Source organism: Protopterus annectens, chromosome 2.part1 (assembly GCF_019279795.1).
Source record: "Protopterus annectens isolate FY-2018-M chromosome 2.part1, PAN1.0, whole genome shotgun sequence".
NCBI classification, from domain to species: domain Eukaryota; kingdom Metazoa; phylum Chordata; order Ceratodontiformes; family Protopteridae; genus Protopterus; species Protopterus annectens.
Genome location: NC_056729.1, coordinates 1,540,113,668 through 1,540,127,005, shown reverse-complemented (window position 1 = coordinate 1,540,127,005; position 13,338 = coordinate 1,540,113,668). Strand labels below are relative to the sequence as shown.

General features: G+C 33.9%; 1 protein-coding gene across 1 annotated transcript in view; it reads right to left on the bottom strand.

Moving 5' to 3' along the window:
* MORN1 (MORN repeat containing 1) overlaps nt 1-13,338 on the bottom strand; it is a 3,597,386-nt gene that overhangs the window by 3,182,472 nt on the left and 401,576 nt on the right. The gene's annotated exons all lie outside the window — the stretch shown is intronic.

Sequence of the window (13,338 nt, the reverse complement as noted above, 5' to 3'; positions counted from 1 at the left end):
ACCACAGGGTTCAGTCTTGGGTCATCTCCTGTTTAGTATTGACTTCTCTGAAGTACGGCCTAACACAGAGGGCCTCTGGCTGACAAAGTTCACAGATGACTGCAAACTGGATGCCATAGTAGAGTCCCCAAATAATGTAGACATCCTACAGAAGGGCCTCACTGAGACAGATGCCTGGTGTCAGAGCCATGGCCTCAAGCTCAATGCCAAAAAGTGCAATGTCATCCCCTTTGGTAAAAACTCTCTACCCATGAACTACCACATAGGTGGCAGTCCACTTAACACCAAAGGTGTGATAGGAGACCTTGGGACTCAGGTGCACAGTAGCATCTCCTTTGATAATCACATCACCACAGTAGTCAGAAAATCCTTCTATGTGGCACATCACAAAAGGGTTCTCATACAGGAAAAAAGAGGTCACTGTTCCCCTCTACTCAGCTCTCATTATACCCACTTATTCAGTACAATGCCCCTTTTGGAATGCATCTCACAAGACATCTGCAACAGCTGGAACTCAAACAGATGCCCTACACTGACCGTCTCAAAAAACTCCAGCTTTACTCCATAGCATATTGCCTACTCCGAGGTGATCTCTGCCTAACATACAAAGCTATGTCAAACCCAAAGCTGTTGGACATGCTACACCTAAAGAAATCCCAATCCCACTGAGATACACTCTCTAGAGACCTAAACCTTGTCACCACAATAAACAGAACATGCTGGAGGGATAGATTCCTGCCCCAGAGACTTCCCATATTCTGGAACAAGCTACCTATCTATGTCAAGCAGAGTTCCTCATTAGCACCCTTCAAGAAAAATCTTGATAAATGGATAGGAAATAGGAAATTCACCCCGGGGATAACTTCTGTGGCTCTGCTCAACAGGGGAACAGGAAAATAACTTTCTTGGGGGGCGAAAGCCAGGGAATCTCATTGGCTATGCTTATAGAGGCCGTTGGGCCAATAGCCTAGTACCTACCTATGAACCTTTAATGATATATCAGCATGTGTGCGCTTGGTGCCAAAACACATAATTATGGTCAGCAATAGCAGTTAGGTGCTTAAATACAGCAGATTACTGAGTTATATTTGCGCTTCTTTGGTGCACAGCTACGGGTGGCAATGTAACTACTTGGATAACTGCATAAGACTATGTACAAGGTTATGCAGTTTTAAGTCAATTAAAGTATAAAGGTTAATGAACTCTAATGTCTGGTTGTATGGGACTGACAAAAGGTAATTCACCTTTAATGCTATATCAGCGTGTGTGCACTTGGCGCCAAAGCATGCATTTATGGTCAACAATAGTAGTTCAGTGCTTGAATACAGTCAGATTACTGAGCTATATTTGCTCTTCTTAGGCACATAGCTACAGACGGCAATGTAACTACTTGGATAACTGCATAAAAAACAACCTGGACCTGGTAGGGCTTAGAAACCCTGAACAGTAAATAGCAGCAGCTTTTCAAAAAAAATGGCTACAGGACTGCAGAAGTTTAACAGTCACAAAAATTACGCTCTGCAGGCATGTAATTGAAATTCAAGGCAGGCAATGTACAACAATAGGATAAATGCAGCACAGAATATAGGATGTAGAAATATACATTAAAAAAAAAATTATGTCTTACCGGCATGCACACTATGAAGGGGCCTGAGGGAGTTGCGGTTGAACTGACAGGGTGGGATATGTATTTTTCTTTTAAAAATGGCACCGCTAAAGTTGGCTGGCCTATGTAGACACACAGGAGGGCAGGGGGGAAATTATCAGGGGTGGTGATAGGAGGTAAAGGTGAGTGGGGAAGGGCCTTGAAATGTGATGAGGGTCGAGGGGGATGAGCTCTACCACAGAGAGGTGAGCTAAAACCCATCAGTGAGTATCTCATGGCACTTAAGACAGTAGTTGTAGCTGGAATACTTGAGAGGGTAAATTACATATGGTTGGAAGGTACAGCCTGCAGTCTGTTAAAGTTTTGAGCAGCAGTTTAAAGTAACAACCCAGTGGCTTGATCTTTGGACTGTTTTGATAGGGAAAGGTGCTGCCTGGTACCTTTTGGAACGGGTACAAGGGTGTGTTCAGGTTGGAGCGGTTGGCTATTGGGAGGGGAGTAAATGGATGTCTGCTGCCTCCTATTGCAGAAAAACTGATAGAACAGGCAGAGTAACAGAGGGAAGAAACAAGGTGTTCCTGCGAGTGTGTACAGTATCAGGGAGCACTGTAACAGAAGTTGGACCTAGGCTATATGCTATACATATAAAAAAAGCATTGGAGCTTACATGCTTTTGTGCTGGCAGATTACAGCAGGCTTTCTGGGAGAATTATTAAAAAAAAAAACAACAGTAGATCTTTGGTTCTGAGCAGTGGTTTGGATGATTTTCTGAGAGTGGAACTTGCAGAAATAAGACTGTACGGGATGCTTTTGTCCTGGCAAATTACAGCAGACTTTCTGGGAGAATTACAAAAAAAAACAATAGAGCCTTGGTCCTGGGCAGTGATTTGGATGATTTTTCAAATCCAAATATGATATAAAGTACATCAGTGGGAGTTTTAAAGAAGAGGCTGGATAGTGGGTAGGGGAAATGTTCATCATTAGATCACTGTTGCTGTAATTCTAACCAGTAGCATAATTAGTATTGTTGTCTTAAAATACGTGTCTATTGTTCTTAGAAACTTCTTCTATTTTACACAGCTCATAAACAAGGGGATTGTGTCTAGATCTAGGGATGTCATTGCCCCCTTTACTCAGCCCTCTAGGCCAGAAACTGAATATAATGCTTCCTTTGGCATGTATCTGTCCAGACACATGCAACAAATGGAAGACCCACAGAAATACCTTACTAATGGGGGCGGAGCCTAGAAGGCCAACTGAGAGCAGTGAATTTTGAAAGCTCCATAAACTAGTATAATAATGTAGGAAAATTTTATTAATTTCAAGTTTAAAATGTCAGAAATCTATAGATAAACTACTAAACTACATAAATCTCAATTTTGGTGGAAATGTACAAAAATGTTGGTAGTTTTCCGTTAAACCCCTACCACGCATCAGGCCTTATTCCTAACAAGTATGGTTATGTTGTTGTTTCGACTGACCTGTTCCCTCTTCTACCTGCTTTTTTTTTTACGTTTTACTTGATCGGGTTGTTACATTTTTGGCCTTTAAATTATTCTTGGAGCCAATGATTACTACACTCTTCAAAATAAGAAACCGCTTCTCTTTCTGACCCAGAGCTATGATTTGCAAACAGTGTTTCTATGATGTTTATTGGTCGGCGATTGAGATCTGCTCTCATATGAGGTTTCACTTCTGAACAACATGCATTATCCAGAAGGATCATCACCAATCAGGCTTACCTCTTTCACAGATAAAAACTCCAGTAGTGGGAAAACTAAATGCCAGTCTAATAAGTAGGTGATCTTTGTTGTGAGATCATACTCCGCCATTGTATAATGGAAAAATAAAGCTTTCTGTCACTGGAAGCCCATAAAGCATGAAAACTAACGTCATTTGCAGCGCTGAAAAACTATTAAAGTATGCACTAACAATGGTGCTATGTGAAAGTAGCTTCATTTGGTATTAAACTATTGAAATTGTATTTCACTAACAAACGTTTTGTTGGGAGCTAAAGATATTATGAGGAACAGACCAAAAATATGAAGTAAAAGCCTGGCCATTCTGTGAAAATCTGGACGATTGAGAGGTTATGTGTGTGGGAAAATTTTTAGGGCATAACACTCAACACCCAAGGTCAGAGAAAAATCCAGAAACAAACTGAGACACTTGTCTAACATTAGTAGTAAAACTTGAGAAGCTGACAGAATAAGAAATAAGGCGAGACGTGTGGTAGGGGTTTAATGGAAAAGTACCAAAATGTTCCTGTCAAATAACTTGGAAATATATTGAGGCATCGAATATGAACAACTCAAGGAATTCTCACCCAGATGCTGCTTTGAAAAAAGAACTGCAGTTGATGATAATCTACCTTACAGGAACTATCTTTAAAGATGGATGGCTTTAAAAATGAATTAGAAAACCTCAAATTAAATTCTCAAAAACAAACTGATACTCTTAAGAAACTATTACAGCAACACCATACAAAAATAACAAATATAGAGACTTCTCTAAATGACATTGAAGGGAGACTCAAAGAGGAAGAATTCCAAAAAGAATTTCTGCTTAAACAGAATACATGCCTGCTTAACAAAATAGATAACTGAGAAAATAGGGAAAGGAAAGGAGAAACAACATAAGGATCTTTGGTCTGCCTGAAAACACTAAAGGTGAAGACATTTTCATTCTTTACAATCTGGATTCATGAATTTTTAGACTTGAAAGAGGGACTTTCATTTGGAATTGAAAGGGTGCATAGAGCACTGAGGAAACCTGCTTCTAACTCAACAAATACGCCACCTAGATCCATAGTTAATAAAATTTCTTTCATTTCTGGACAAGAAACTAATATTAGAATCTGCTTAGAGAAAATCATCCTTAAAATACAATCAAAGCCTGATAAGGTTTGACAATGATTTTTCTTCCAGAATACTAGAATAAAGGAAAAAAGTCTGGCCAATAATAAAACTGTTGAAACAAAACAACATTAAAGCCCAGCTGGCCTTCCCAGCCAAAATAAAAATACTTTTTGCCAATGAGATGAGAACCTTTAATGCCTTAGAAGAAGCTACTATATTCATCAAAAACAACAACATAGTGTCTAACCCAGAAGAAATGGAATCAATTGCCCCTACTGTTAAAAGAATAAAAGAAATAAATCCTTGGACTGATGCTGAAAGAAGAAACAAAAAAAATGATTCCAAGATAGCTGTCCCATCAACTGATATGGTACATCACTTGTCATCTGTCTTTATTTAAAATAGGAGGGTTTCTTAAACAACTAAGAAACAGTAATGATTTATTCAGAATGTTCAAAGAGTCCAAGAAGTCTTCACAAACAAAGGTAGGTCAAGATAGGTTACTATTTACATTGTATATAAGCCAAATTTACATTGTATATAAGCCAAACAAAGCAACATATAATACAAACATAGAAGTTTATATTCCCCTACTTGAAATAAATGCTTATCTTTTCATTGATTTTACTTATAATAATTTAAGTAATTAATTAACTAATTCAACAAGGTACCATTCATCAGAGTTCAGACTCAGATGTAACAAATTAACATCATATATAATAGCAGTAACAGTAGAGTGTTTTGAAAAAGAAATGCTGTCATGGAGACTAATGCCTTCTTCAGTTAAATTATGATTTAGAAATGTCATGTATATCCTGGTTAAATAATAGTAGCAAGCTCTTAGTACAAGTGTCATCATTATTCTGTCTAAATATGATTAATATCAATTATGGCAGATATCACAGCTACTAGTGCTGTTTGATCAATCCTGATATGGTGTGCATGGATGCAGCTGTGTCTGGCAGCTAGTACAAATGTCATTATTATTCTGTCTAAACATAGTTAATATCAATTATGGCAGGTATCATAGCTTCAAGTGCTGTTTGATTAAGCCTGACATGGTGTGTGTGGATGCAGCTGTGTCTGGCAGCTGTTGTATGTTGCCGTTTTCATCCCTGGGAAGCTGTGGGTTGCAGCTTATGATCAAGGTTTACTGATGCTTGTGTATTAGGAAGAGACATTTGGTGTTTTAGTTTGTATCCAGGGGAAGGGGGCGGATAAAACTGTGATTTGGGATATTTTGGAAGAGAATAGTTTTATACATCTGTTGAGTGAGAGGTGGGAAGGCTGGAAGAATGTGTTATCTCTTGTTGTGGCAGCTTGTTGGGAGACTTTTTTTTATCTGTTTGCTCTCCGTTCTTTTCCTAGCTGCTGCCTTGCAGAAAGGGAGGGAATTTAGGCTTGAAGTTGTAGTGAAGTGAAGCTTTGCTTCAGGTGCATCGCAAGCCTCTGTTATGCAGTACACAGACACACTAACAGAAACAGAAACAGACACTCCCAGACTGCTATGGTATTGGAGACAGAGTGACAATAATGCTTAAAGACTCCGAGGAGCCTCCAAGATGATTCTCGGCAATGAAGTTTTTGGTTTTAAAAAAAGAAAAAATATATATATATATATATATATATATATATATATATATATATATATATATAATAAAATGGCTGTTTTAAACCACATGTACACATATTGATGGTCTCCCAACACTTTGTTCAGCTCATTAAGTTGATTCTTGATAAAAAAATATATAAATAATAAGCGCAGTTGTATATTTAAATTGTATTTTGGTCCAAACACATTAAGGACTTACATAAGAGTGGAAGTCTGAGTTATTGAGAAAGACTAAGAGCAGTTGGTCTTGTTCACTATCCTTTGCAGTGGTCTGGGAGGTGAGCTTACTCGGACATGTTGGGCATATTGGGATAGCTGATTCTAGGGGTGTTTGGAGTTGCCGGGAAGTGCTAGAGAGTCATCAGATTTCCTTCGTGCAAGTATCTGTGGGAATGGAAAGTGTGTTGAGTGGTTCACTGGCAGAGTGGCCACTGCATGGAATAGGCTGGTAAAATGGAACAGGACAAATATTGGTTTGGATATTTTAAGAACAGCCTGGAAACACACAACATGAACTAGTGAATGGTATTCCTGCAAACTGGATGGGCACTGTTGCCCGTGCTTGAAGTACTGATATGTGTGTATGTAAGGATGGAAATATATTTATAATAAATAAGAAACTAAAAGGGTCTCATAATATAAAGTCTATGGACTGTATAAACATGCTTGGAAGGAGCTAATAATAAGAATAAGCATTACAGCTTGTGGTGTCTCAAATAACTAAGCAACAGCCAAAAAAAAAAAAAAACACACAAACAATAGTCATGTAATGTATGATTTTAGTAAATCTAGACATAAAATGCATAATCGTCATATAAGATGAAGCAGTCTGCTGAATTTAGATATTAAAGACAGGTTTTAATAACATGGGCTTGTGTATAATAGCACTACTGTCTTAACTTGTCATAAATGACATACACTACATTGAACATCAAGAATGATGATTTTCTTATATAAATAAATACGCATAACAATTCATGTAATTGCTTTAACTTGAATTGTAGTTTTTGTAAATCATGACCATATATAATACTTAAGCGGATACCAAGGTAACTAATGCTTTATACATGACATTAAACTGACAAAGTTGCTCAAGAAAAACAATAGAAGCCTGGACTTGAAATGCCACAGAATGTAACAATCATATTCTGAACAAATAGTATTAAATTGACAATAGACAGTCAGTTTAATAACATGGGCTTGTGTATAACACTACTGTTTTAACTTGTTATAAATGACATACACTATATTGAACATCAAGGGGAAGCATTATGATTTTCTTATACAAGTAAATATGCATAACAAGTCATGTAATTGCTTTAACTTGAATTTTGGTTTTGTAACCCATCTTTACTATACATAATACTTAAGCTTAAGCAATGTTTTATACATGACATCAAACTGACAAAGTTGTTCAAGGGGTAACAACAGAAACCTGAACTAGGAATGTCACAGACTGTAACAATCACATTCTGAACAAATAGTATTAAATTGACAATAATCACTCAGTTTAACTGTTACTGATTATACAAAATAGAATGTTGCCATTTAAATCTAAAAACTTTCAGTATATGCCATAAAATGGCAATTTATAAATATGGAAAGGGAATTTGTAATAAATAATCACAATAAGTGATTTTTTTTTGTTTTAACCTATAATTTCACTCATTTTATAATAAGAAATGACAGATATAAAAATCCTTACGTGTAGGAAATGGGAAGAGGGATGCACTGATAATTAAAATGCACTAACTTCCATCAATGTTCACATAAATCAAACTTGATGCTTTAAGTAAGTTAAAAACAAAGTGATTACTTAAATGCTGGCAAACAATGAAATATAACTTCTGATATATCCAGTAACATACATTGTATTATAAACATTAGGTATAAATATTATTACCATCTATTTATATTAAGTAATAAGTTTTGAAAGACTTCATCAATAAGGGTAAATATGTTAAATAACTGTATGCTATAATCTTTTACTGAGGTTTTATATATGATACATCCTAGTTTACTATGATTGAATTGCTTGTCATCTATCTTTCATGTAAATATTAATTGCTTATACAATAAACAGACATTTATATTGTATTAGAATTCTGTCTAATCTACAATAGTACCATATCTGTTCAAGATAATATAAATATTGCTTATTCATATTGCAAATATTCTCCATATAATAATTCAATTTACGGAGCTCAGATGTTCTGGATTGGCAAGGTATGAGTGATAATCTGATGGACTTAGGTTTATCCATCAGATTAGGAATGATTTTCATTCCATGGCTAGTGCGGATCTTAGTTTTGTTAACATTTATTAATTTAAATTTGTTATTTCACAAAATCATTTTTAGTATGTCTGACCAAAACATTACTTTATTGGTAAATACTCAAAGTATAAAACTGATAATTTCCTTTAAAAGCTCAAACATATACTTTATACTTATCAGAAGAAAATGTTTAATAGTCACAATAAAACACAAAATACATAGTCTAAATGCCCTAAAATGGATTCAACTTTATCATCTTTAAATACCAAATGGCTTAAACAATCCTAGCAAGAGATCAAATCTAGAGAAATATTTAAAACTGAACAAAGCACAAATTGTCTTCCTTCAAGAAACTCATTTCAAAACAAATGACAATTACAAATGGAATTTTAAGGAATATATTATATTGGCGCAATCCACTTATAAGACAAATACAAAAGGGATAACAATTTTATGGAAACAAATATGATTAACTCAGAAATCATTTATAAGTATGAAGACAAAGAAGGCCTTATGTCATTAGTAATAGTTAAATATAATAACAGAATATGGACCCTAGCCAATCTATACTGGTTCCTAGGCAATGGAACAGAAACTGTTAAAAAGCACTTGGATTTAATTTCCAGCAATTATAAAGGCAACTTAATATTAGGAGGAGATTTTAACTGCATATTTGATATTTCTGAAACTACAAATAAAAGACTTCTGCATACATCTGCTGTAGCTAAAGCTTTAAACAAGTTGGTAGAATCATTTCATCTTGTAGATACTTTCAAATTTAAAGAAGATAAATCTTTGTTGTTTTCCGATCAAGATCACAGATTTGGTACCCAAACTAGAATAGATAAAATATTTGTTGCCCATGACTTACACTCTAAAATCATTAATTTCTCAAATCACTCCCTGCCCCTTTTCAGACCACAATTCATTGATACTAAAACTTCAAAATGGGTACAAACCATTAATCTTTAACTCCAGAATTCCAGCACACATAACTAAAATTAAAGAGTTCAAACCCTGGGTATTATCTGAATTACAGTTCTTCTTAGATATTAATTATACCACAGATATAAATAAAATAATGACATGGGACTCATTAAAAGCTTACATATATGGTAAAACCTTAACTTAGCATAAAAAATCAGAGAATGGGATTTGAATTATTAGATCTACAATCTAAACTTTTGTCAGCAAAAGATAAAAAAATCAAAATCATTTGGAGATGAAAAAGAAAGTAGAAGTATTAAACCATGAATGCAATAAAATTCTAACACATAAAACGAGTTTGGCTTTAGAAAAAACTAAAAATGAATACCTTGGCCACTACTCCCAAATATCTACAGGATTTATCCACAAGAATCAAAATACAATCAAAAGCTGATAACATTACAAGTATCTTCTATGAAAAGAAAGGGAAAATGTCTTGGATATAAGTGACATTCTTGATGCCTATAGAAATCACTATATGAAACATTTCCAAAAAGAAAATATACATATCAATCAATTAAATGTAGATGAAAATGTTCTAATATAAAAAAATACCAGAAAAATTAAAATTAGATCTGTAAGCACCCATATCCTACAAAGAAATTACAGATACAATAAAAGAGGATAAAAATAATAAAGCTCCATGTATAGATGGCATAATTATGGAAATATATAAACTTTTTCCTTCAAAGATTCTATCCCTCCTCCATGTCTTGGATATAAGTGACAGTCTTGATGCCTATAGAAATCACTATATGAAACATTTCCAAAAAGAAAATATACATATCAATCAATTAAATGTAGATGAAAATGTTCTAATATAAAAAAAATACCAGAAAAATTAAAACTAGATCTGTAAGCACCCATATCCTACAAAGAAATTACAGATACAATAAAAGAGGATAAAAATAATAAAGCTCCATGTATAGATGGCATAATTATGGAAATATATAAACTTTTTCCTTCAAAGATTCTATCCCTCCTCCATAAAACTCTGTTAGAAATTCAGTCACAAGCTTTAATATCACCCTCTTGGAAATATTCCTTAATCACACCAATCCTAAAGGAAAACAAATCCCCAAACCTCTGTACCTCATATAGACAGACCTATATCATTATTAAATAATGAATATAAGATATTTATGACAATATTAACTAACAGAATGAAAATACCACTATCCAAAACAATAAATAATGATCAAACTGGATTTATATATCATAGTCGCACAAATGACGATATTAAAAGGATACTTTCTCATAGGTTCATAGATGAGTACTAGGCTAACTGCCCTTGCGAGCCATTTTAAGCCTAGCCAAATATCCCTTGTGAGACTCAAACCCGGCACCTTGCATTTGTAAGGCAAACACCTTAACCATTAGGCCACCCTCCCAACCCTCTTATAGATTATGTTAATAAAGAAAATAAAGAAACACTCATAATTGACTTAGATATAGAGAAAGCATTTGATTCCCTAAATTGGCACTATTTATTCAAAATCATAATGCTATTTTAATTTCCTGCATCCTTTGTTCATCTCCTAAAGAATATATACAAATAATTTAGCATAGGTCAAGTTAGGTCCTTTTACCTCTGAATCTATACATATAACAAAAGGCACTAGACAAGGATTCCCATGTCCCCGATTCTATTTGGTCTGGCTACTGAAATATTGGAAGATTCAATTCGTAACAGTATAAAATCGAAGGAATAGATGTTCATGAACAATTCAATTCTAAAATAATGCTATTTGCTGATGACATATCACTAACATTATCTAATACAAAAGAGACATTAGAAGAATTGTATATATTAATTGACAAATTTCACATGACTTTAGGACTCCATTTCAATAAATCAAAATCAAAATTTTTATTTTTAAATAAAAAAGGAACTGCAGACTAAGGGGGATCACATCATAGGGAAACAAGAATCTGCCTTAAAATATCTAGGAATTGAGTTATGCAAGGATAATGATGAATTATTTTCAAAAAACTACAATAATATCATCAACACAATTAAAATCTCTGTGGAAAAATGGAAGAAAATAATATTAACATTTGAAAATAGACAACAGTTAATAAAAATGGTTTTACTGCCCAACATCCTATATATAGCTTTGGCAATACAACTGTTACCAGAAAGGAATATACTTAAAGAAATAAATTCATGCCTAATAAAATTTTTATGGTTTCCCAAAAGAAACCGAATAGCTTTAATACATCATATCAGACCATGGAAACAGGGAGATTTAAACTTTCCTGATATAGAAACATATATAAAAGCATCAATATCTAAAACAATCTCAGATTGGATAAATCCAAATTTTCTGCAAATTGGAAAGAATTACTTTAACAGATAAAAACAATTTGCTGTGGCACATATGTATTAGTATGCGGTATAACATAACTAAACCCACTAAAATTCGTATGATTAATTACTACATTGACATATTTAAGAAAATTATTAATGCAAATATAGATTTTAAAAATCTGGTTGGGTCTTTTAACACCATTTTTAGTCACAAAGAACTTTCCACATAAAATGTATAGAGAAAATATTAATTCCTGGTAACAGAAAGGATTTGTTTGTTGGGTCCAATGCATCAAAGAACTAAATGTTTTAGATATGCAAGTAATAAAAACAACATACATAATTCCACAACAGGGCTGGCTAACTTTACAGAGCATTCTGTCATATTCACAAGATTTAAGTAGAATAATTAATAAGTCTTCATTTAAAGAAATATTTAATTTATGAAATACATATATGAAATACATATATGAATTCATATATAATGACTTTGACATGGGAAACAGTATTTCAAAATTTTACAAAAATATTGATAAACTATAAAACAACTCCTAAAACCTCATACTGGAAATACATAACAAAAGGACGCTCGATACAGTTAACTGAAGATATTAAAACAAATATCTTATTATCAATAAAATATACATCCTTTACATAATACTGAAAAGTTTTTAATCGGAAGTGCTTGCACAGGGCATTCTTAACCCCAGACAGAATCAGTAAAATTAGTTCTTCCATAAAAGGAATATGTTGGAGATGTGAGCAAGTACACAATGCAGATTGGAACCACATTTTCTTTGATTGTGTTAAAATTAAGCCATTTTGGAATGGTATTAATAACATTCTACAAGCTTTATTTAATGAATCATTTTATTTAACTAAAGCTCTTGTATTATTAAACGTGAACGAAGGTCCTCATTTGAATAGGTCAAACATGTATCTAGTATGGACTATACTTGCAATTTCAAGGAAGTGTTTAACAAGAAGATGGAATACAAACACAATACCAACTTTGGAAGACTTCTACAGCCTACTGAAGACCATAGCATTACTGGAAATTAAAATTAAGAACTAAGAATTTTTCCAAAGCCATTTATCAGCAGCCCTTGGAGAAAAGTCTTATCGTTGATTGACACTATACAATAATTGATCAGACACTCTGATAATGGATTGGAAATACTTATAAAGTAACTATATACATTAAGATCTGTTATAGTGTCAGGCTAATGTAAATAGTGTACATAGTTATTTAAAATGTTATGTATAAATACTATCGAATTCATTCAAATATATTTGAAAAATCAAAAACATTTTTTGAAAAAAAAAAAAGAAATACTTTACTAAAAGGATACAAGGCCTGAACAACATGTCTTACACTGACCGATTCAAAACCCTGTCACTCAGTACTCGGTAGCCTACAGACTGTTAACAGGTTACCTGTGTCTAGTATACAAAGCATCATCTGACCCATTACTGATGGATTTACTGCATATCAGTAAGTCAAGTCGCATTAGAAATACTCAGTCTAGGGATCTAAACCTCTTCTGCAACATGAACAGAACAGTTTGAAAGGACAGATATTTTGCAGAGGATACTGTTGCTCATAGGTTCATAGGAAGTTAATAGGTTAATGGCCCTAGGGGCCATTACAAGTCTAGCCATCCAATTCTATAGGTTGCACTTAAATAG